Source organism: Xiphophorus hellerii, chromosome 21 (genome assembly GCF_003331165.1).
Source record: "Xiphophorus hellerii strain 12219 chromosome 21, Xiphophorus_hellerii-4.1, whole genome shotgun sequence".
NCBI classification, from domain to species: domain Eukaryota; kingdom Metazoa; phylum Chordata; class Actinopteri; order Cyprinodontiformes; family Poeciliidae; genus Xiphophorus; species Xiphophorus hellerii.
Genome location: NC_045692.1, coordinates 10,725,550 through 10,750,102, shown reverse-complemented (window position 1 = coordinate 10,750,102; position 24,553 = coordinate 10,725,550). Strand labels below are relative to the sequence as shown.

Genomic DNA, 24,553 nt, shown 5'->3' with positions numbered 1-24,553 from the left:
ATATATATATATATGTCTGAAAAGACAATCACATTTCTCTGTCTGCTTATCTTTCTGTCTCTCACAAACACATTTAGTTGTTGCTCCACTTTCTATCCTTCCTCCCCCATAAGCTTTCTGTATCTCTCTATCCCACTTTCTGGGGGAGTGATGAGTTGACCATCTGTTGTTCAGTGAAGGCTTGAAAGGGATTGAGGAGAAGAGAGAAAGCTAGAGTGGGGGACAGTGAGTGGATCTGGGATATTGTAATTGCAGCTAATGCAGAGCTGTGCTGAGGGTAAGAGTGATGAGATGTGCGTTCAAATAGTGTCATGGCAGTTGAAGGTAGAGAGGGATTGACAATGATTGAAAGAAACACTGAGAAGGAGAAACAGAGGGAGGGAAAGGTGGCATGATATTGTCACTGCAGTAAGGCAGGCACTGGCAGGCCCTTAGTCTTTGATTTATGTCTCCTTTGCAGTGTGTTTGTGTGGGTGTGCATGTATGACGTGTGATTTATCGTTCGTTAGCACTGAGGAATTAAAAATTTGTTTCCCACTGAGCACCGCACATCAATTACTACCCCACACATGGCCAGGATCTGGCTCAGTTCACCTTTAATGAGGAAGGGTGGCAAATGTCGCACACACACAGACACAGCCCAGCATGAACGCACATCCACATAGCGATATGTAGGGGTGTACACACACACACACACACCCCTACACAGCCTCTCAAAGTTCTGTATCCATCACTATAGAAGTCATAATTCCCAGAAACTGTAACCGTAGCTTAAGTGCAACTTGCCAAAATTAAGCTTAACGTAGCTCAAGCAAGTCTTCAACTTATAATGATACAAGATAAATACTAGCTTTTGCCCTTAATTTGCAAAACCTGTGCTAAGACACAGTTTCCACAAATACGGTGAGCCTGAAATTGAATACCATCATTCATGAAGACTATTTTATATTATGTACAATTTGTTCAATATTAAACACAAGGGAAATTGCAACATTGTTTTTATTACATAATCAGAACTCACATCAGTAAGTCAAACAATGTTAAATATTGGACATCTAGCCACAGATTTTAAATTATGCAGGTTCAGGGTTCAACGCGGAGTCAATGAAGCTAAGATAACACAGAGACGGAGATGTAATGAAGTGCAATTAGCATTTGCATGCCTGTATCACAGTGCCAGTCAAAATGTCAAATACATGCATCTGCATGAAGGTTAATTGTGGGTTTTTATTGGTTTATTCACTTTATTTATGTTTATTTAACATTTGTTTTGTAGACTGGAGTTAATGTACAGCATGAAATTTGAATGATTTTTAATGTCAAAAATGAGTTGCACATTTATAATGTGCTATGGGTTTTGTCTAATCCATACAAAGTCATGTATGGACAAACAAATACAGGTCAAATAAATTCTTTGCAGCCTTAATATCCATCCATGAACCTGCTGGCAAAACTCTGGTGGAGCATGATTTATCTCCACGAATCACAAAACTAGTTTTGGTGCGGTTTTGTGATCATTGTCGTGTTAGAACATTCAATTGTTTCCAACTTTTCACCATCTAGCCATTTTCTTTTGTTTGTTTTGATTTTTTTGTTTAAAAATTGCTTTAGCTCTATTGAATATTACATAGATAGGAAACAGCAAGGAGAGGAAGGGTATACATGCAGCAAATGGCCTGAGAAAGGGAATCTAGGACAACTGACTCAATGACTACACACGCTGCACAAATGAAACCTCGACAAAAACGACAACAATCCTAAGCACACAGCTAAACTGCTTTGGAACAAATAAAGGCCAATATTCAGCTTTTTAAACTAATTTCTATTTTTTTTAAAAAAGCAAGCAAGCCATGACAGCCACAAACTGAAATGATCCTCATTAATTCTGATAAGAAAATGTATTAAATATCTAGCCCGAAATTGTACAAGCCATTTGTTGAGGTGCACAAAAACTGTGTTGTTTCTCTGCAACTTGCTAAGGGATATTTAGCCACATATTAGTACAGTTTTCAGTAGATATTCAAGTTTGTATGTATAATTCAGACCATTTCAATAAAAAAAAAGTAAATTAAAGTATATAATATCAAATTATACACCCAATTTTTGTTAATAATGTCTTACAACCAGTATACCCTAAAAGGATAAATGAGTCGGATGCATAATTAGAAGCAATTTGTTACAATTTGTTTAAGCTTGAAAATGATTTCACCCTCACTCATTTAGTGAAGAGTTTCTCATTCCTTCAATAAACAGTGAAAGACTGGTTTTATAGAAGACATTGCACTTTGTTAAGTTCTGCATAAATTAGGTAAAACAGGAGAGATTTTGTTTTTTCTTAATTTGCAAACATGAACTTTTAAGCATAGTATTACAGAAGGACGAATAGGCAAAACCTTAAGTGAGCACTTAAAAGACATGCTAAATAAAAACAAAAGCAAATTCTGTAATATAAAGTAATATTTAATTGAACATTTTACAAGGATGAAGCTTGTAGAGGTTTCACCCATAAATGCCATAAAGTTGCTGCTAATAAATATTAAACTTTCAATATTTCAAAGCACTTTGCAGCTTTTGTAAAATTCAAGATGTACATATATGAGCACAAATAAGTGCTTCATTCCAGTGCACATTTATGCCATCTGCAATACAATCTGGGATTGGTTTATATTCTCAGATTTAGGTTCTGCAATTGTGCGTGTCCAAAAGGAGAGATCACTCGAGTATCTAAATGTTCAGGTTTTCATTTCCCTTTCTTTCTGATTTCTTTTTCCATGATGACAATGCCAGAGTTAACTGGGCTCAAACTGTGAACTGTATCATAAGAGATTTTTTTAGAGCCAGAATGGGCATTGCAAAGTCCAGAACTAAACGCCAATTACAGAATCTGAGATGTGGTGGAGCAGATATCAAAGTGTTTATCTGACTGCTTTCATCATCTGTGCTAAGCTACATTAAACACTTCAGTTGGAAATCAAAATTGTGACTAATAAAAAGTAATTGTTGCTATGTTGGAAGTCTCAAAGCTAAATGAAATCTATTAAAAATAACTTTTGCATTGTTTTTTTTCTTGATTTTCCTTTTTTCTTTGGAACAAAAGAGGAGATGTTTATCTTCTCAGAATGAAAATGTTTTGCACTGAAGCCTCACATTTCACAGCTGTTCCTACAGCTGTGAAATGCTGTGGGAACAGCATTTCTGTGAAATGTGAAAAGTCATGTTCACTCAGTACCAAGTCAGTACAAAATAATATTTCTAAGAGTGACAAGAAAGTTGTTGTTAGCAGGGACACCGAGCAAAACATTTGGCACGTTAAACCTCCCGTTGCTTGATTAATTTTCCAAGCCATAACAGAAATTATTCAGATTTTTTTGACAGAATAAGTAGAAGCTGTGTTCTACTCTTTCTTCTGGGACCCAATAACTTATTTACACACTTGCATCAGACATAAAATACAGCTTTTCCTTCAGTTGCAGTTAGAAAAAGATTTCTATTGCTTTCTTGCATGTGCACTGAGTAGAGACTAGGCGCTTTCTTTTGAGAAAACAGATTTTTATATGGACCTTTTTCAATGCATTTTATCCTGTCTCAAATTTGACCATTTCCTACAGTATGATTGGTTAGGAGCAGCAAAGGGAGGGACACGACCTAGATTGAGTTCATGTAAAAAACACAACTGGCAAGCACATACTAGATGATTGGGGTGAGCCTCAGGGCAATACAAATATGGACAATAGGCTTAGTGCTTGTCTGAACAGAGGAATTGTATATGTTTCTTAATCTAAGATGGTGCTATTGCCTAAAAAACTGACTCCAAAATTATCATCAACAACAGCATCCACGAGCAGAAATTCATAAATACTGCATGAATCAAATCTTTATGCAGTATTTACTATGCTACAGTATTAGCAACATATTTATAATATAATGAAATTGGATAATTATAACTAATTAAAGAAAGCTGTTGTTTTTGTTGTTTTAATCACACTAAGTTTGAGTTTGTGCTAGAATCTAAACACTGCAGCCATGATACGCCGTTACTACATCCGTCATTTTCCAAAGCTTTTGTTAGAACTAAAGAAAAATGTACATTTGACATGTATTAATGTATTGTACAAAAAATGCCAACGAAATACAAAGTATCCAGTATTTTCAAAGATAATAAAAAAAGAATTGAAGTTTGGATGAAAAAGCTTCAAAATAGTGTCATTAAAAGAAAGCAAAAAAGAATCAAGATTTAAAAATCTCAATACACATAATATCCTTTTATAAGTATTTTTTGTCATACAGTGTTGCAGTCATGTTGAATTGTTTGCCGATTCTTATTTAAAAAAAGATTTTACTGAGATTGAACAAGCTAATGCAGGGTAGGCCAGGTGAGACTTGCACAAAAGCACACTGAATATTAAATCTGTAACTTAGTAAAATATTCCATGCTCACATTTTACACAGTTTACTTTGACATAACTGTTCTTCACTCTGCACAGGTTTTTGCTGAGCTCCAAATCGGTGCACAGCAGGTCATTTTGTAATCCGCACAGCTCTTGTCAAAGACCCACATGTTTGAGATAGCAATGTTCAATATTTCAGAACACCTTGTCAAGCCATCTTCAGGTTGCAGGTCTCCAAGAATATTTTCATGGTATTTTGACAAGATTGTTTTTGTTCTGTCATAATTTTAGTTCCTGACCTCATCCTTTTTGTCAGATTCCTCCGTCCTCATTATTTCCTCCACGTCCAAGTTTTTCTCAGTCGTTTTCTGGGGTTTTAGCAAAACTTGTTCTGGAATAGCTTTCTGACTCTGATCCTCTGACTCTGTACAAGTTCAATTGATTTAAAGATTACTAGGCCCTTATTTATTAATGCTATATTTTACTTGTAGTTTGTTGAAGCTATTTATCAATATGAACAATTACATATTGTTCATATGTAATTGAACAATATACATAGAGGTAACGCTTACTTTTTGTTTTTAAAATTTTTCCATCTTTCGATTTCATGTTTTTGGAAACTGGTAATCTAATCAATTACTTATGAGCAACACAAGGTTTACATAGATACATTTCTAGACCTATTATTCCCAGTAGTATTAACCTTCTGTTCAGAGTGATAGAAGAAAACATCTAGTCTACACATTTATTTTAAGACTGTGCTACAGCACTTACCAGGCTGTTTCAAAAAATCTGAAAAACCTCCAGCTGATTCAAAATGCTTCTGCACAAGTTTTTAGACAAATAAAATAAAATTTCTCTACTTTAAGTATAAACGTTTTTGGCATGGTTGTCCTGAAGCTTGCTGTAGTTAACAGAGAGGTGCATTTAGTTGCACTGCTTCAGTTAAGCTGATCAGGGAAATGTATCATTTATCATCATCTGTAAACATTAGAGATGTGCCGATCGATCGGCCATCGATCATAATCGGCCGATTTCCGTGAAAAAGTGTATGATCGGTGATCGCCGATCACTGTCTCTTGTTGCCAATCACCAAAACCGATCACCTGCATCTCATTTCACAGCCTGCATGTGCAGCTGATCTCCTTTTTCCTTCACACTGCGCAATTTATATCTAAATTAGGTGAATTTATCGCCAGATCATTTTTCCATTTTGCCAGCTCACGTTACAGTATTTATACCTAAAGTGAAAAATTAACAGCCAATCCAGGTGATCGGCAAAGATCGGCCTCATGGGTGATCGGTATCGGAATCGGCACCAAAAAACCTGATCGGCGCATTCCTAGTAAATATGTACTTTTCTCACTCATCTTCCAATAGATGCTACTTGCATGATATTGAGATTAATGAAAACTGATTCTTCTGAACTTGATTAGTATTTTGCGCCATTAGTATGCATAATTCAGAACGGAATTGTCAAAGATTTTGAATAAAAAAAGATTTCAATTTGTCTTTCATAGCTTTGAAGTAGGTTGTATTTGAACTGAACTGTTTTTAATTCAACTGTTTTAGACCTTTTTAAATGTTCCTTAAAATATTTAAGACTAGATTTGGTTTTAATTATATTGTTGAAAGAAAAAGAGCTAAGTTAAACTTTAATGATCCAAAAATAACTTGCAGGTGGTATCACAAGAGAACTGACGTGGATATTCTTAAATTCACTATGAGCATGACTTATTTATAAATTTCACCGGGGGGGAAGGGGGTCACTTGATATGCAGAAATAACACTTTATGCAGAGCTTAAAAATATTAATAACACAAATCTGAACTTAAAGGAGTGCATTTTTATTATGCAGTTGAAAATGTTTAATAACACTATATATTACCCAATAATTATAGCCCAGAATTTGAACCCACAACTCTAAGGATTACATCTAACATACTAAAGCAGACATCACAAGATTCAAGATATTTCTGACATGTTAATCACAAGCTGTTTCTGATTGGTTTGAGTCAGGCTCCATGGTCCTGGCATGGCAGCACACAGAGCTGGTTGAACTAATGGGGCAGCCAGGACAAACCCTTAGGGTTTCACTGTAATGTCTCTATGGACCACAGCTGACAACTTCTGAGTACAGACAGATGACCACATAAATAACCTGAATTTGTTCCTTATCTAAATGCTATTCAGATACTCAACTTTTAAGGCTATGACAATGAATGGGCACAACTGATTTGTTGTAATCTTTGAGTTCTTGCTGAGTTTGAAACACTACCCACTTAAAAGCCGTCTTAATTTTGACACAGACCAACACACTCCTCACACAGGCTATAATTATAGTGTTCCCTAGGCTACTTCCAGTATAGAGAAATTCTCTGCCATGCCAGAGGCTGTCAGGACAAAGTCGATTGAAATTCCAAACACAGGTTGGGAGTTTGACAACTGACACTACGTACACATAAATCTTCTCCAAGACACACAGGAGCAATATACACAGCCGTGACTGAAGTACCCATGTATACTGCAAAGGCGGTACAGCTTAGTGTCCATTCACAAACAATACCCCACACACACAAAGAAAAACACATTTAGATACAATAATTGAACAACACATGTTCATAATAATAATATATATTTTACCTGGTTTAAACTGGTTGTGCATATTTGAGATGACTTGGGCAGAAAACAGCATTAGCATTAAACATTGTTTTTTAAAGTGTCTGGTACACGCTTGGTGTTTGCACGCTTTGCTTCAGGCTGCAGGCAGAGTTAGACCTGACAGTTTCCTGTGGGGCCTCCCACTCTGGCTCTCACAGATGTAGATTCATGGCAGAAATGGCCTCACTGACATCCACGATATAAGGTTACATCAACTGTCAGTCAAATTCGTGCGCAAAGCACACAGACAGAAATTTAAAGTACAAGTGCTAAAACAAACACCTAATAAATGCTTTAATAATACTGACAAGGAGACAGTGAAGTGTTTGGGTGTCATCTAGTTTATATAGAAGTTTAGCATGTTTAGCTCTAAAATGAAGCCTAGACTGAGCTGTTTAGCAACATTTGAATTTAGCAAAATGGTGTAGGAAGGCAATGGCCAGGTTAGCATTTTTAGTAAAGAGACTGGATGTCTGTCTTCTTACTATTAAGTTAAATTAAAGACAAAAAGATGGCAGCTAAAACATTAATACTTTGTGTTGCAACTTCCATATTCCATTTTAAGAAGACTTTCATTTGTTGTGTGTTTACTTAAAGGGCTTTCACAGAAAATTGCACCCTAACATTTTGTTAAATGTGTATCTGCAACAACAGGCAAACCAATTTATTCTTTTCTAGAACTCTGGTTAAAGGTTACACAAAATTGTTACAGGGGTCGCAAGTGGCCCCAAGGCAGCACCTTGGGCACCTTTGCTTTATGTGAATAGATCCATGCTTATTTTATTTTTTTCATTGATGTCTCCCCTTCCTTCAGCAATGTATTTTTCTTCCATTCCTACTGGAATTGGTAAGAGAATATTAATAATATATACTGTATATCCAGATCTAAAAATATTGGCAGTCACTACTTCTAACTTTTCAAAGTTAAAAATAATCTAGAAAAATCTTTACAGGCTTTTTAGTCTCTACACAGTGGACATTATAAAAAATGTTGGTAATAAAGTGAGGGGAAATTGCTGCTGCACACTGATTAAAGCTGCTCTTCATTCGGGGCACATTCAACCTGCCCCTTCCCAATGTAGATATCAATACCAGCAGTAGCTTTGGTGTTTAAAGGGCATCTCAAATCAATTTTGAATGTTTACTGAAATTCCTAGTTTATTATTAGTGCAATTTCTATATTGTTAACTGAGTCTAAATTGTGACATTTTGTAAAGGTCTTTCATTACAAACTCCTTAGAATGATATTTTTGGATGGAAGGCCGTCTGTCTTCCATCATAGTTATGAGACTAAAGGGATGATCTAGTTACAGGACAAATGTGCAAACCTGTTTATTTATCTACCCTTCTGATGAACAGTCATGTCTGCTTACCTTGTTCCAGACATCAGCAGACTCTCTAGGAACGCTTTGTTTCTTTATTTATTTGTTTCTCCTTTCTTCAGACATAATCAAGCCAGTTATGAAAACATTATGATATTGCTTATAGCTGTATTTCCCAATGCTAATAAACATATTGCTAGTGGTTAAAATATTCTTACTTCCTGTAATATATTTTTTAATTTGAATTTTTAGTTTATGCTGCATCACAATAATTTGATCTGATGTTTTTCTATAAAACCAAGTAAAAGAGTGTAATGAAGAAGAGATCCTTTTGAGGACAAGAGGGGTATTTACTATTGGGATTTTTTGTTGATTCTCTCCCATTCTCAAGTATTTATAATTAAAAATGTTGTACAAAACTTCAAATCCTCTAATACAGTGGTTCCCAAAGATTTTCTGGTTCCCCCCTATGGATTAACTATAACCCCCCCCCCCAAAAAAAGAAAATCAACTGGGGACACACATCGTTCAACCAGACATAAACCTATAACCATATTTTGTTTTCAAACTCCACTGACGATTATTTCACACTTCAGGTTGCAACGAAACACACTACAAACCATCTTTAGAGTGAAACACTTTTGTGTAACTGTTTTTTTTCCCCCATTCATCCATTCATACCGAGACCCCCTGCAAAAGTGAACTATTACTAGCAAACTTACGGAAAAATGACAAGGGAAAGGGACTCAACGAACAAGATGAATCATTGGAAGGATTCAAAAACAGAACTAAAATACATTTGCACTATGACCATGATGTTTACTTCCTTTATTCAGGTGAAATTTATGTTTAGTTCTAATTCTACATTCTAGCCCACTGTAAATGTCAGACAGGTATGAAAATACATTATTGAGAAAAAAAAACCATGAAGATATGAATAGTTATTGTAAAAGAAAACACAAAGCCCAGATACAAGACAAGATAAAAGATATGCTTTCAGCTCAGCAAACTACAGATGCAGGAGCTTATAACACATTATTCCCACAATCCCAGAACGATTTCACCGACATTATTGTTTTCAAGCGTTTTCCACCAACTCTATTTGTCTCTGCATTTTGATCAGACACGTACCCTCTTGACATTACTAAAAGTGTGCGCACAATCCATTTTGGCAAAACTTTACCTTTAGTTGTATTTTGTGATCGTTTTGAAAAATAAAGTGCAAGCAAATTGAATCCAATATGTGTACAGCTGTTTTCTTTACCTTTTCTTGTTGGTAAAATTCTAAGATATTAAAATGTAAATGGCTTGTAAAAGTGTTCCGTCTCTGGTGCACTGTGGTATGATTTGAACAATGCTGAACTCCCAGTACCCCACACCAAATTAGGACAAAGAAGAAACTTCACACTAGCTGTTTGCTGAAGTCTTACTGCAGGTTCACTGAAGTCTTCCTTTTAGTATGTGATAAAAACACAAACGACATCAGCAGGCTCAACTAAATGATGCAAGAGCAGCAAACAAGGACCATTTTGAATAGGTTGCAAACCCTAAACTGCATTTTCCATTACTTGTGCACATTACAAACAGCTTCTACCAGCATAATGAGAAAGACATATTCTTATTAATTCAGCCATGATGTGCAATTAGTTGTCAACCTAAAAAGCTTAATGTAACAAAAACATCAAGACTAACTGACGTCCATTTTTTGGAAATATCTTTTCAATATATGGATAAAAAAAAAGTATTAATTCTTAAGTGAAATCAAAATATTCATTACTAATGCAGATACCAGAATCAGGTATCTCTTCAATACCAATCTTTGTACTAGTACTCATAAAAGATAACCGATACTCAATTGTGCTGTAAAATGGCACTACCTGGAAAATACGTAATACCCCTTTAAATGGATGTTTTCTGAATGGAACATATAGATTAAGAAGAAAATTGCTTTTATATACCCCCTTTTTAATTGTACAGTCTTTTTTGTGTATTATATTTAAATATACACAGACACATTAGGTTTTTCTATCTTCACAATGAATTACAATGACTTTGATTACTTCCATATCCAAACTTTTACAATAGACCTAACTATCACCATTACTTGCCTAACTCTAAAACTAACTCAAAATCAATTCACACCTTTGTCCTTAAATTAATCCCTAACAAACAAATACTGCATTGTGAGCATTGGATCCTTACAACAGTGTTTATTAGAAAATTGGGTCTTATGAGGTGAGAAATGCTAATACGCACACAGAAAAACTACAAAAACCCAAAGTTAAAAGCACTGCCTGGACTAAAAGAGCTGACTTCAATGGTACCAAGCATGTTTACTTGTCTCAATCTTTTCAAAGGAAGCTGTTCAGTGTCCTCTTGTAAAGACAGGTCTCACATTCAGTGCGTCAACTAGACTCCGGCTTCTTTTCATGTGAACTTTCATAACAACCCTACACAACCTCTTGTCCCCTCTAAATCCTTCTATTACTTCCCCTCTCCTTTTCTGTGCCCTTTTCATTCATACATCTCACACTGATCTACCACTAAACCTCTAAACAAAGCTATGGTCTGTTCCTCACCTCCAAAAAAAACCCCAACACAGCTTAGACCAGAATGGAGTTTTTTTTTCTGTTTATGAGCAGAAAAGAAAGGTCAGGACAGGATATATTATTCTTGCTGCAGAGTCAAACTTTCCTCTAGCCAAGCATCCAGCATGCAGATTTGACTGAATTTTCATCTTTTTTTTTAACCCCTCCAGGGGGTCTTTTGTGGGCTCTAGAGTTACTTTTTATGAAGTAGGCTGGCAGGAAAGGGGGAAAGAGAGGAGGGAAGGGTCCGGGAGTCAAACCCGCGACAGCCGCGTCGAGGACTTGAGGCCTCCAAACGTGGGTCACGCTAACCCCTACGCCACCACAGCACGCCCCTGAATTTTCATCTTTATAGGCAGAATGCTGGCAAAGTGCTGCATAGGACTAAGGGATGCTGTTATTCCAATATTTTGGCAAAATTAGAATAGACGTCACATGAATATTGTAGTAGTGACACTTATTAAAGGTATGTATGGGATCTCTATGTATTGATGCTCCTGCCTTGGAATTTGAATCATATTTTCTGGAGATACAATTTTGTATGTTACAGTCTCAGAGTAATGTTTACTTAATGTAGCAAATCTTCACATGCCACTAAAACACATATAGATATCATTACTAATAATACAGTATGATAAAAATGTACATTTTACTTATTACAGATATAATTCAAACAGTTAATTTAAACAGCTTTTCATTGTCCCAGGACCCTACAAAGGTGACAAAAAGAATGCTAGACTTTATACACATGTTGAAATACATTTCATATTTTTGAGGGAATTTTATTCATTCCTTCCTCAAGCCAAGTGAAGTAAAATTGTATGTATTAGGCAGAGACCAGCACAAATCTTTGTGGTATCATAAAGAGCAATGTCAAACATTTGCCTAAATTAGCATTTAACTCAGCAGCTACTGTTTCAGAGGCTGACATTTACCATATAAACACAAACAATCAGAGCTATAGAGCTTTGTGTCACAAAGACAGACACAAACATACAGGAGCAGTATAGAGTTGCATTTTATGAATAGTCTAAAATATAACCATCAAAACAAATTTAAAACGTGAGGAAAAATTATAAAAAGGAAAAAAAGAAAAACAAACATAAATAGAAAGGCTCAAGGAAGGATATAAGGGGCAAATATGGCATAAAAGATCACACAAGATGGACTTCCACAGCTTCCAAAAAGAATAAGCCCATTTTTTTCTTTTTAATCATTCAGCTTTTGCCAACTTTTCATTCTGTCTTCCACTGACTTTTTTGTTACTCTCACTTCCTTCTCTTCACCATCACCTACCAAATGCACTATCTGCAAGTTTTTCAATACACGGTACACTAACTATGCGCTGAGTCAGCAATAATTTCTGTTTGAATGACTTTCTGATTTCTTTTACAGCAACAATCATTCCAAGAGACTCCAGCATGAATGTATGTGTGTGCAGGCTCATTTTAAGACTAGAATGTGTAAATCACAGCAATAAACCTCTCAGCTATACTATAATGATGAGTCTTTTAGTGAAGTACTGCTGAAGTACAAAGTAACTTCAGAATCGAAAGAAATAATGTCTTAAAATGTGGATATGTTAATGAAGATATAAAAATGTGGCAAATTTACTGCTTTTCTGCAATATTAGAATTAATTGTGGCAATAAATGTTGAGATTAAATTTATTGCTTCATAAATCTAATAAGAGCATTCCATCTTGTTGACATTTGTCAGTTTTACATTAATAGTCTTCAGAACTTAATTAGGAAATTTTCCAAGGAGTTTTAAAAAGAACAGAGGATTCACACCATGTCCCCTTCCAGTGAACCTGAACAGCATTTCAGGTGAGATACGCAACTTCTTATCACAACTGTTATGGTCACTCACATCAGCATGTTTAAAGACATAATCTTTTTTTTCTTACCTCAAAAACAACAGAGAACAACAACATTAGCAAGTCGTGTTATTTCCCTGTGTTGGTCTGAACCCAACAAATATGTAGAAACAAAAAACATATATGTTTTAATGGAAAGTGGGAACTCTCACACATCCATCCATCCATCCATTTTCTGTTCACCCTTTGTCCCTAATGGGGTCGGGAGGGTTGCTGGTGCCTATCTCCAGCTACGTTCCAGGCGAGAGGCAGGGTACACCCTGGACAGGTCGCCAGTCTGTCGCAGGGCAACACAGAGACATACAGGACAAACAACCATGCACAAGCACACTCACACCTAGGGAGAATTTAAAGAGACCAATTAACCTGACAGTCATGTTTTTGGACTGTGGGAGGAAGCCGGAGTACCCGGAGAGATTCCCCAGTCGGGAATCGAACCCAGGACCTTCTTGCTGCAAGGCAACAGTGCTACCAACTGCGCAACTCTCACACAGTCCAAGCAATTTTAATAAGTTCTCTGTTCTTTGGCTCAGAGGTTGTCATACCATACAGTTATATAATCTATGAATGAATCTCCTGAACTGAATATGTGTCAAAATGACTGACCACTATGCATTGAATGCGATTGCAGTGGTTTGTATGTTAGCCATGTTGACAGTAATAAATGAACATCTTGTCAGGTCAGACCTATTAAGGCTGCTGTTGCGTATTGTGATAGAAAACGTCAGAGTGCTCAGTCAACCATAACAATGACATGATTAATTACCAGAGGGACTGACAGTCCACTGTTGTCTTGTGTCAGAGCAAAATCAAATATGATGAACTGCTTGTTGTAAATTCAACTTGCCTTTATAAAATTAAGACTACAGGTAAATAGGCCTCATTTAAAATTAAATATATTGCAGTTACCTTTTTTTCCCAAGCAAACACAGTATCATTTAATTTAGCAAAAACATGCTTCCACTATTATATTTCTTAATTTGTTGTGTTTTTGCCTGTTTTTAACTTTGCCTGTGGAAGGACTAAAAGGGTTGTTTTTTTGAAGTCTCACAAAAAGCAAACCTAGGGTCGTTATTGCTCAAATTGTTTTTCTGTTGATCCCAGGCCCAGGCTTTTTAAACCCTTCAAAACAAAATTATGGTTGAAATACACAATGACTTTTTTTTTTTTAAATAAATTGTTCCACTGGATAGAGTAAAAATAATCTATACCTACATTAGAATATGTCAATTCTAATCTATACAAGATGAAAACAATCAGATAAACAGATCACAGGAAATACTTATTTTTCATGTTATTTACCAAGCAAAGACTAATGCTTAAGTGAGCTACAAAGCATCAACGCCCAGTCTTGCTTCAGAAGTATCAGTGCTAATGTCCAATATTGCTCTAAAATTGTGCATATAAAATTGTATAGCTGTCACAAGCATCTATTGCTAGAGTCTTATTCTGTGACTCACCTCACCTCTCATGTTGCTGAAAATGGTCACCCCCTGCTGCCCCAATCATTCTTAGGTTGATTCACACAACAGGGTCAGAAACTCTGATATGTTTGGACAGTCATCAAAACAAAGTTTGTGCAAAATAGTGGCTTAAGTAACTAATGGTCTTGCTTGATTTGAGTTATCAGCTTGCTTTTATGTGGTGGCATTTAATACTTTTTTTTAATCAACTAGCGAGACATAAACAGGTTTAGGATCATCGCTCTCACAAAAATGTCAATCATAATTTCGAAAAAAGCAGGAGAATATGATGCGACAATGCTCCAATGTTGGATTCCTTTTCCTAGCTCAACTTTTTGCATCTATATTTTTCTAAGTTTACCTCTATTATAAATTCCTTCCATTTGCTGAGAGTGTATTTGTCTCTCATTGGTGTTAACCTTCTGACTTTTGGGTCGCGACTCTCTGAGGTTTATAACCTCAGGTCTAGACTGTTGAAAACTGAACTCTGAATTGCAGTGGACACGGGGCCAAATAGGTCATTTCAACATTTGTTACCAACTGAATTTTAATTCTGTTCAAGTGTAAGTAGGTTTCTATACCCAGAACTTATCAGGATCAAAGTTGTCTCCTTTGTAATTTTGTTCTCGTTAAAATCTAGCATGCCTTAGGACAGACTGATTTGCCTTTACAAGAGAAAGCCACCCATTTCTATAGGAAAATATTGATATTTTAAAGATTTATTTAAATGTGCATTTGAATAAATATGCCATCACGCATATGTGATTAATAATATTGAAATGTATGTGACGCAGAATGTCTGGACACAAACACAGCAGCAATAATAAATGGAAGTAAACAGACTTTGCAGTACCCTGCACAACCTCAAACATGGCAAGTCAGGCCTGTTTACTGAGCAATATGATTCCTTCCCTGTATTGGATTTTACAGCATAGGACACATCAGCACAAGTGCAGGAGACTTGCATTCAAAGGGAAGACAGTGCTGACTCAGGTCTTGTAGCTTTATGCAGGGCAAGAGATAGGAACAGAAAGGAAGGTAAGAAAAAAAAGGGAGTTGACCAGTGATGACTCAGGTAAACTATATACACTGTGGAAAAAAAATATTTTGGAAAGTCAAGGAAGGGAGTGGAGACATAGTGGTGAGATGAGCACTAAGGAGTATGTAGACACTGTTAAACATGAATGCATTTTGCATGCTTTTGGGGACAGATTAAACATTTCTGAAGATATTTGTCACCACCTGAATGTCTAAACGAGCCTTAAACATTGATGTTCTCCACATCAATATTTAATGCATATAATAGATTTTTTATTGTGTGTCATTTAGACCACAGAGTATGTAAGCAAATACAGGAAGCAATTAAACAGAAATGAATAAATATTCAAAATGTCATCAAATTTTGAGCTAATTTTGTCATCCTTACTATATTTTTCTATACTCAAACGGCACAAAATTTACTTTTGTGACGACATAAAAGATTATTAATCTTGTGTGAATCTGTGTTTGTCGTACTGTAAACCTGTCAATAGAGTATCCCACTTCTGCTGACTGGGATAAGCTCTATGCCAATCAAGAAGGCATGGGAACCAAATATATTAATGAATGTGGTCAAAAGGGTCATGACTACACATATTTTTTGAGGCCTTACTTTTTCAGACTTTTGCTTTGAATTTTTCTTTTTTTGTATAAACAAGACACAAAAGATCAATCCATCCAATTTGTTCGAGTATCTGCAAAATAAATTACCTTGATATGCCAAAAGGAATGTACTTGCTATTTTATCTGTGGATACTTGGTGTCAGTATCTTATCTTCTATGATATAATTAATTATCTTTCTTTATAGGACTTTGTGAAAAGGTAATATTGTAAACCATTAGTTGACTGGAAACTCAAGCTTTGTATAATAATGTAATAATGGCTTCTGCCATTTTTTTTTCCACTGTTCAGTTGCTAAAATTTTGGTAAACATCTACAGTAGTTTCTAATTATTGACATTCACTAACAAAACCCACATGACCCATAAGGCATATTTTTCAAAGACTCAGTTTTGCCAAGATGAAATATGAAATTTTTATGACCATGGTTACTCAAGCAGTGTCAAAGCGTAATAACCATACCAAAAAAAAAAATAAAAATCAGAAAGAAAAACAAAGAATTATTTTGAAGTAGTGTACAGCTGCTGTCTTCTTGTGCGGTGCTGGAAGAAAAGTTCTCAACAGCAAAATTATTTAAGGCAAATTCCCTTCAAATAATATAACTTTTTGGAGATCATCAAGTTATTTCTTTAAAGATTTGTGCTAAATATGTCCTTCTAGCTACTCTAATTAAGCCTTTATTTAAAGGGATCATTATCCGTGCAGGATTGTTAAAGATGCAAATACACTGATCATTTTCATATACAGTAAAGCATCTGGTTGAGAGGAAACTATAGCACAAAATCAGCACAGTGAAAGGGATCAGCACCTCCTTTTGTAGCAGCATTTACAGTTAATTAGTTTACCATCATTCAATTTTTGCTTCCTGGGGTACAATCAGCATAGCCTTTCTACATTTATACAACATTTAGATTTGTAAAGCATTATATACTATAAAATGCTAAAAAGTTGTCAGTACACTTACAGTTTACACTGAGGCAGAGATGCAAATATTGACAAAATGCAAAGCTTTATTTGAAACAAAGTTCATCTTCAAGCCATGTTTTTTTTTTCATACAACATTGGAAAGATCAAATTGTCAAACACTGATTTCATGTCGCACAATCCCCTCTCTACCTCTTTCCTTGTGGCTTACTGTACCTCCTTGCTAGCCCTCCCATCTTGCTCCTTCCCTCTGATCCCCAGGGGGCTGCAGGAGATGTTTTTGTCCTTCATCTGACACGTTGTACTCCAGTGATTTATACCTCTGCACTTTTGCTTCCTTCTATCTCTCTCTGTCTTTTTGTCCCATTCACTTCATTCAACTTCTTTATAGCCCTCTTGTTCATTGTCCACCGTTTGTGGTCACCACACATAAACCAGCAAAAACACTAACACGGGGATGTGTGCACATGCACACACACACAAAAATAGCCTTGAGTCATACTGAGTGGAGAGGTCTATAATCCGGTCCCAATGAGAGTGGACCTGCTGGGGAATAAGAATGGGACCATGGGAGGCTCAAAAGATGGAGGGTTTAGAAAGGTGGACAGCTGGGAAAGAGGGTCTGAGAAAGAGTAATAACCCTTTTGGATAGACACAGTGGCTCAGGTGAAATCTGCAGTTGAACGAGCAAATGGAAATTACCCAAACTATTTTTTTTTAAATTATTTGTCATTTTTACCATTTTGAGAAAAAAAGCAAACAATAAAAATAGTTTTAAAAAAAACAAAAAAAAACTAATAACGTGTTTCCTCTATCTTGTATGAAGATATGTCAGCAGTGATACTCCTGTATCTGAAATAGAAATTCAACTATTGATTAAGTTAAAAATAACTAAGTATCAAACTAAAAGTGGATAACAAAAAAAAAAAAAAGATTGACATGCCGGTGTAGCTTTTTAAGCAATTTCAAACAACTGGATTCTAAAACATCTTTCAGTTCTAAGAGTGAACATTTACTAATATCAGCAGCTTGGTAAAATAGCTGTCGATACATCTAGCAATTGTTTCTGCTAGTCAATTAACCAACTTTTAGGAGAGCAAATTCAGATTTTATTTTGAGTAAACGTCTTTATTTAAAGTTTTTGTAATGTACTGCCTTGGAAAATATAACGTCTTTCCAAAAAAAAAAAAAGAACAAAGATGCTGTGCTTCCTTTTTGTAATTTATCAATTTTCTTCGCCCTGGTGGCATTTCTCACAACGTTGTGACAGAAACCAGCATGTGTGCCAGTCCTTTGATATGGAGCATCCAGAGTGCCTTCAGTGCAATCCCAACTGCACAAGAGTCTGATCATCATTCAAAGGAAGGCCAATCTCAGATGTTGCCTGCCTTGATTTACGTCGTAGTTAAGAAATCTGATGTCCATACTATATGCACAGTTATGCATATAAACACACATCCTCACATACCAATTAGATACTTCTACGTTTCTGCCAAATTAACATATGAAATATTTACTGAAATTCCCTTTCTGATTAACTTAATTCTCTGGAGCAGTTTCTTCTGATCATGTTAATTTGTGCAAATTGGATCATTGCTTGTGCTTGGTGCCCAATTAAAACTATGAGTGTAAGAAGCTGTGACATTAAAAAAAAAACTACGAGCATAGTTTGCACCAAGGTATCTAATTCTGAACATGTCAAAGCTTTTATGTGGCATCAGAATTTATTTTTTACTCGTTTTCTATTAGTTGTCTACTGGTTTATTTCAGACATTTTAGGCAGATTCACAGATTAACCATATATGTAGTGATGTGTAGGTTAAATTTACAGTCTAAAAGGTATTTTTTAAAATAAATATAAACCAATATTGGTTCTAACAGCATAACCTTGTGTATCCATTTTAATTTTATGGCCACAAAATCTACGCTGAGAGAAGGGATGACAGCTGGCTCTCCCTATGTGTGAGTGTGTGGGTGCGCATGTGTCTGTGTATACCTAAATCCAACGAGAATGCAGATGATGGACTTAATCCCATCATTCAGTGGGTCATCCTGTGGATAGCCACAATGTTTTGCAGACTCCATCATACAGAAACTGTCTCTCAGTTTCTCCCAATTAAATTATGCCTCCTGATTACAAACAACAATATATTTTTTAAATTATATCATGCAGATTTTGACAACTTGGAATAGGTGGGAGAAATAGGAAAGGGTTAGCTGAAAAGAGACAAAAAAATGAACAAAAATCTGAAAGCAGTGCTGAAAAAAGGTTGCAGAAAGCAATGGAAGAAGAAATGGAGATACATACACACTGCACACACACGCACCCTTTTCTGACCCCTGTTACATGAACCTTGTGGCGGCACAAGAAACTTGTTAACAACTGGAGTCCATTTACCTCGGAGTGACTTCCTACTGCATCTCCCCCTGTCCATTAGACGCAAAGAGATATTCACACGGTATGGGAGAAGTATAAAAGACACATACCCAAAGGGTATCTGATCGGTTTCAACAATGAAATGAAAGCTTGTAAAATAAGAATATTTAAAAAAGCTTTGCTAAATAAAGTGTCAAAACATACAAGTCTGTATAAGTGTGAGACAGAACAGAGAATCTGAACTTCTCCGATGTTTATTTTGTTTACATTGTTATATCCATTGATCTTTTTAAAAAGTGACTTATCCTGGCTATTCTCTTTGTACTAATGCAAAAATAGAGGATGACTTGTAAAAACAGATAGGCAATTACAAGTCAATTCATAATTATTCACTCTTTTATAGACTGGGCATAATTTATTTATCTTGGATTTTGTGATTCAATGCATTTGTTTTTGCCATATTTATTAATTACTATCATTATTATTTTTATGAATATATATGAATATAGGGCCTTATACCTATAGAGTACTGATAACATAATTTCAAGACTATAAGCTGCTTCGTTTTTCACAATGCGGCCGGCTAATGTACGGCTTTTTATCGAAGGGTTTCGAAAGAGTGGACTTCTGTGTGACAATTAGGAAAGCACAAGCTCAAGAGCCCAACGAAGGAGACATTGACAGTGACAACGAAATAGAGAGGAAGTGTGTGAGACCATCCAATTCAAAACCATCTATAACAATGTAAAGGGTCACATTTAGGGTAAACAATTTTTTTAACTCTGTGAAACAAACAAAAGGCGAAAGTCATTCTTCACAAATAAGAGAAGCATTCCCTCAACAATTATTCCAAACAGGATACAAAGACATCCAATATTAAAAATGCTACATTATAAGATACATTCTTCTTCTTTTTGGCTGCTCCATTCGAGAGTCATCAGGGATCCTCCCCTACTAACTTCTGCACATCCTCCTTCCCAACATTACCTTTTCCACTCTTTCTTTTATGCTCCTCATCGCCAGGACTATACTCAACATTATTTATCCAGTGAATGCACTCATTTCCCTCCACATACACATTATCACACTTTTGCCATACCTTCTCTCTAAGCTTCTTAATCAGAGGAGCTTAGAGAGAAGGTACTTATTTCTAAACTTATCCATTTTTTTCAATCACGAAACAAATCTTAGTACCTTACGCTTTGCCTTCGGTTGCTTCTAATATCTCCAAGTCATGCATCATATCAGATCTCACTGCAACATTATGAAACTTTCTGTTTAGTTTTGCCACTATTTTTCTGTCACAAATCACTACTGGTCTGTGAACCTGTCCACCTCATCTGCATTCGTTTGCTCAAAGTGTACCATTTAGGCCAAAACCAATGAAAAGACATATGCTTTGCAAACAGTTATGCTAAAACGCGTCAATATTCTAATATTAATGAAAATCTCAGTTTAAAAGTGGCAACAATATTGATACTACAAATATTGTAATTAACATCATTTTATTGGTTCCATTCTTATAATTTATATTTTACAATTTTTACCTTTTGTAGTTGTTTTAATTTTATCATATTTTTTTTTCTCAGTAGTGTAGAGTGTTACTAGCATAGCAAGTTATTCATTAAAAAGTTCTGGATGTAATGTTAAATTTGTTTTGTTAATAAATTTGTAAATTTAAGAGAAGGGTTAGGGTTTTAATACTAGTGAAATAGTCACATTCATAACAACTAAGTTATTGCAGCAGATGCTGTCATGCTGACATATAACTCAGACTGTTTTGTGAGAGACTTTACAGATGAAAAATGTTGCTTTGTTTTAATATTTTGAGCTCTTGTTAAAGGCTTTGCACAATTTTACAGATAAAGTATATGAACAGATAGCAGTGAGTTCAGAAGTCATACCCTGACAAATTGAGAGAGATTGAGACAGACAAGGCTTCTGTTGAGTGACAGAATGTCAGGAAAGTAAAGGAGGCAGAGACAAAGAAAATAAATATTTTCTTTAATATTATTCTGATTTTCAATCACTGTTCACCCTGGCCTGCTCCTCTTGCCTACAGATACATGCACACAAACACATTCATAAACTTGTGCACATTGAAAGGTGTGCTAAGGAAAATGATTATTTAATGCTAAAAATGCACTTAATCTTATGACATGTGTGGGGGGATGGTCAGCGCTTTGTTTGGAGCGGTTTTCTGTGGAGCATGGGGGGGCTCACGGTGGCAGGCATTCGGACAGGGCAGGGCCCTTTTGCCTCCCCCACACACAGAGCAATAGGGTTGCATTCCGATGGAGCAGAGGAGACTTCTTGGCGCCTCTCGGCCCGGGTCGGATGGAGATGGGCACGAAGTGATCCGCCTTTGCTTAGATAAAAAACAGACACCTTTGCTATAAATCAGGAAGTCACAACTTTCTTTGGGGGCCTGAGGGAGTTCTAATTGGTCGAAGAGCAGAACGCCTTCTTTGCATATATTAAATAGGGAAACGCCTCTTTGGTTAAAATTTCAGGGCAGCACCGGAGAGGGGCTGAGAGGTTTTTTTTCATCTTTTCCTCCACATGGGCGCCTTTGTCTGTCTTATGTGTTTCGTGTTGTCTGTTTCGTGTAGTCTGTATAAAATGTATAACTCTGTTCCTCTGCAGCTTTGTTGTCGATTGCTTTGTATGAGATTAAACGCTGTATTTCTGTGACGTCATCGTGCCTTGCCGTCTCCTTGCCAGCGTGATGTCATCCGCTCGCGACCCGGCTAACAGGAGGAGAGGAGAGCCATGCTTTTTCCAAAATTAAGCTAACCAGATAACTTTCCTTCCTTAACAATTTGGGGGCTCGTTCGGTTGTGGATTCTGAGCGGGCGGCTCTGTCACGTGTTGGCCTGGTTCGGCTCGGTGAGGTGAGATACTTTTGATTGTTCTTTTGTTGTTTGCACCGCCGTGTGCTGCGAAAAAGGCGAGCTGGATTGTTGTGGCTGTATCCAGCCGCGCGGAGTTTTCGGAGCTGCAGAGATAGATAGATTGTGTCTTTGAAATAGCCAGTGAATTACTGATTGGATTGAAATACACAGGAAACAAGAGGATCGTGGCGGTTCCGGACATAGGATTTGCTACCCTATTGTCAAAAAGGCTGGGTTTTTCTGCATTATTGTTCTTTTGCCCTGAGGATTTAGTCTTGTGCCTCTAAATTGAAAGAAAATTGTGTATTAAAATTTACTTTGAGTGTGTGGTACACTAGATAGGTCTGGGGTAGACCGACGGATAGAATTTGTGGTAAATTCTTATTATAAGTTTGTGGTAAACTTTGAGGTGTATTTTGTTTCTGAACTAAACAGGTCTGGGGTAGACCGACTGATAGAATTTGTGGTAAATTCTTTGTATAGATTGTGGTGAGCTTTGATGTTGCATTTTTATTTTTAGCTGGCGCCTTCTTTGTATTTTTGTTTTCCTTGTCCTCCTGTCTTTATAATTTGTCTATCATTTTGTTTAGTGTTCTCTGTATTTGTCTGTTTGTGCTGTTTTTACGCTAGCGGCTCTTCTCTGTGGAGTGTGTGTGCAGAGCTCTGTGTTTCTTTGTGTTTTTCTTGTGTGGTCAATTGTGTGTTTGTTGCCGCGGCACGAGGTTGTTTGAATCTGCAGTGTGTATATGTGATCGTGTGGGTGTAAAGCGCTGTCTGTGTGCCGATTTGCGTTGCTCTTGTTGTATTTATTCTACTAAAATTATGGAAACTGTGTTGCGAAGAGATGACGCTGCTCATTCGTATGGTTTAGGTCCGTGGACGACACTACGTGAACAGATTGTTGACTTCATTAGTATTTATGACAAACAGCTTGGTCTGGATTCGCTTAATGTACAGGCCAATGAATTGGAAAATGCGGTCCGCAAACAGGAGGACCGTATCAGTGCTGGTAGTTTTCCTATGGCAGATCAGGACCAGCGTGGAAAACCTTGTGTTTCTCTGCCTCCTTCTGCGGTTTCCCCAGGCATAGCTCAGAGTACACACCGCTTAAGCTTCTCCACACCCACTTCCCCTCAGGCGGAGAAGGAGCAAGTGAATTTTAAGACACAAATATTACAGCTTTAATTAGGTGCAGCTAGACAGAAACTGTATCTTGCAAGACAGAAACAGAGGGAGGCTCAAACTATGCTAACAGATGCTGCTCAATTAATTCCGGTTCTGGCTGGGGTCCCGGTTGCGGTGACGCAATCTGGTCCGCACATCTATGCTGCTCCGACCTGCCAGCCTGGTGTTCTAGGGTGGCGTTGGGGTAGAAAAGGAGCCCCCGCATGGTCGGGGGTCCGTGAAAGAGGTGCACGGGGCGGGAGACGCAGAGATAGGTGTTTTTAGTGTGGTGAGGATGGCCACTGGGTTCGGCAGTGTCCTCATTACACACCGGTTGCTGCACAAGAGGGTGCGTTGCCGGACCTGTCGCCACGACAAACTCCGAACGCTGCCTTACTTCCGCAACATCCTAGATAAGGAGTTAAGTACATAAAACTGGTACCAGAAAACAAAATTATTGGTTGTGGTTAAATTTTAACATAATTCTGAGATGTCTCTTTTTAAACGTGCACGCTATTTTTAAATACGTTCCTGAAGACGTGAGTTTAAAAATTAATTGAAATCATGAAAACTGTTAACAAACCATTGGACAATTCCTGAAGCTTCAGTAAATTTGATAAAATTACAGTAAAATTTTGATAAAATGATGACTGACTGACACTTTCACTGACTATACGACCTGGCCAGATGTGTGTGTTTTGTGTTTTCTGTAATGTGTTGTGTGTTTTTGTTTGTGTTGTTCTTCGTGTTGGTCTGAAAGAGTGTGTGTCTGGAGATGGGATACCACTTGGTATTTTATCTCATGTGAATATAACGGGATTGCGAACAGCACCTCTGTATGTGGATGCAATAAGCAAGAATTTCTCGCTTGGATGCCAAGTAGAAGTGGAAATTACCCTGCAGAGTATTTTCGTGCTGTCCCGTGGGGTTAAATTTCCAGTTTTTAGGACACCCTATGTCTTAGACTGGACTAAATTATTAATATTAAGCGAGAACAAATTGGAAAATTATGGGTTCTAATACGGGATGAAGTAAATACATAAAATGAAAATTGTGAGCAAGGAATAATGTGGAAAATGTTAAATATAAGTTTTTAGTATCAAAACACTGAGTCGACTGTCACACACAGACACTCTTGGTAATGATTTTCTGTTTTCCTTTCATATTACTTTATATATTAAGTAGTGAGTAATTTAGGATTTTAATCTTTACATTTCTTTTCATTAGTCTGACTT

The 24,553-nt window shown here is 36.6% G+C and overlaps 1 protein-coding gene across 2 annotated transcripts in view; it reads right to left on the bottom strand.

The window, feature by feature from the left end:
- Positions 1–24,553, bottom strand: part of cntnap2a (contactin associated protein 2a) — a 294,552-nt gene that overhangs the window by 250,758 nt on the left and 19,241 nt on the right. The window lies entirely within an intron of this gene.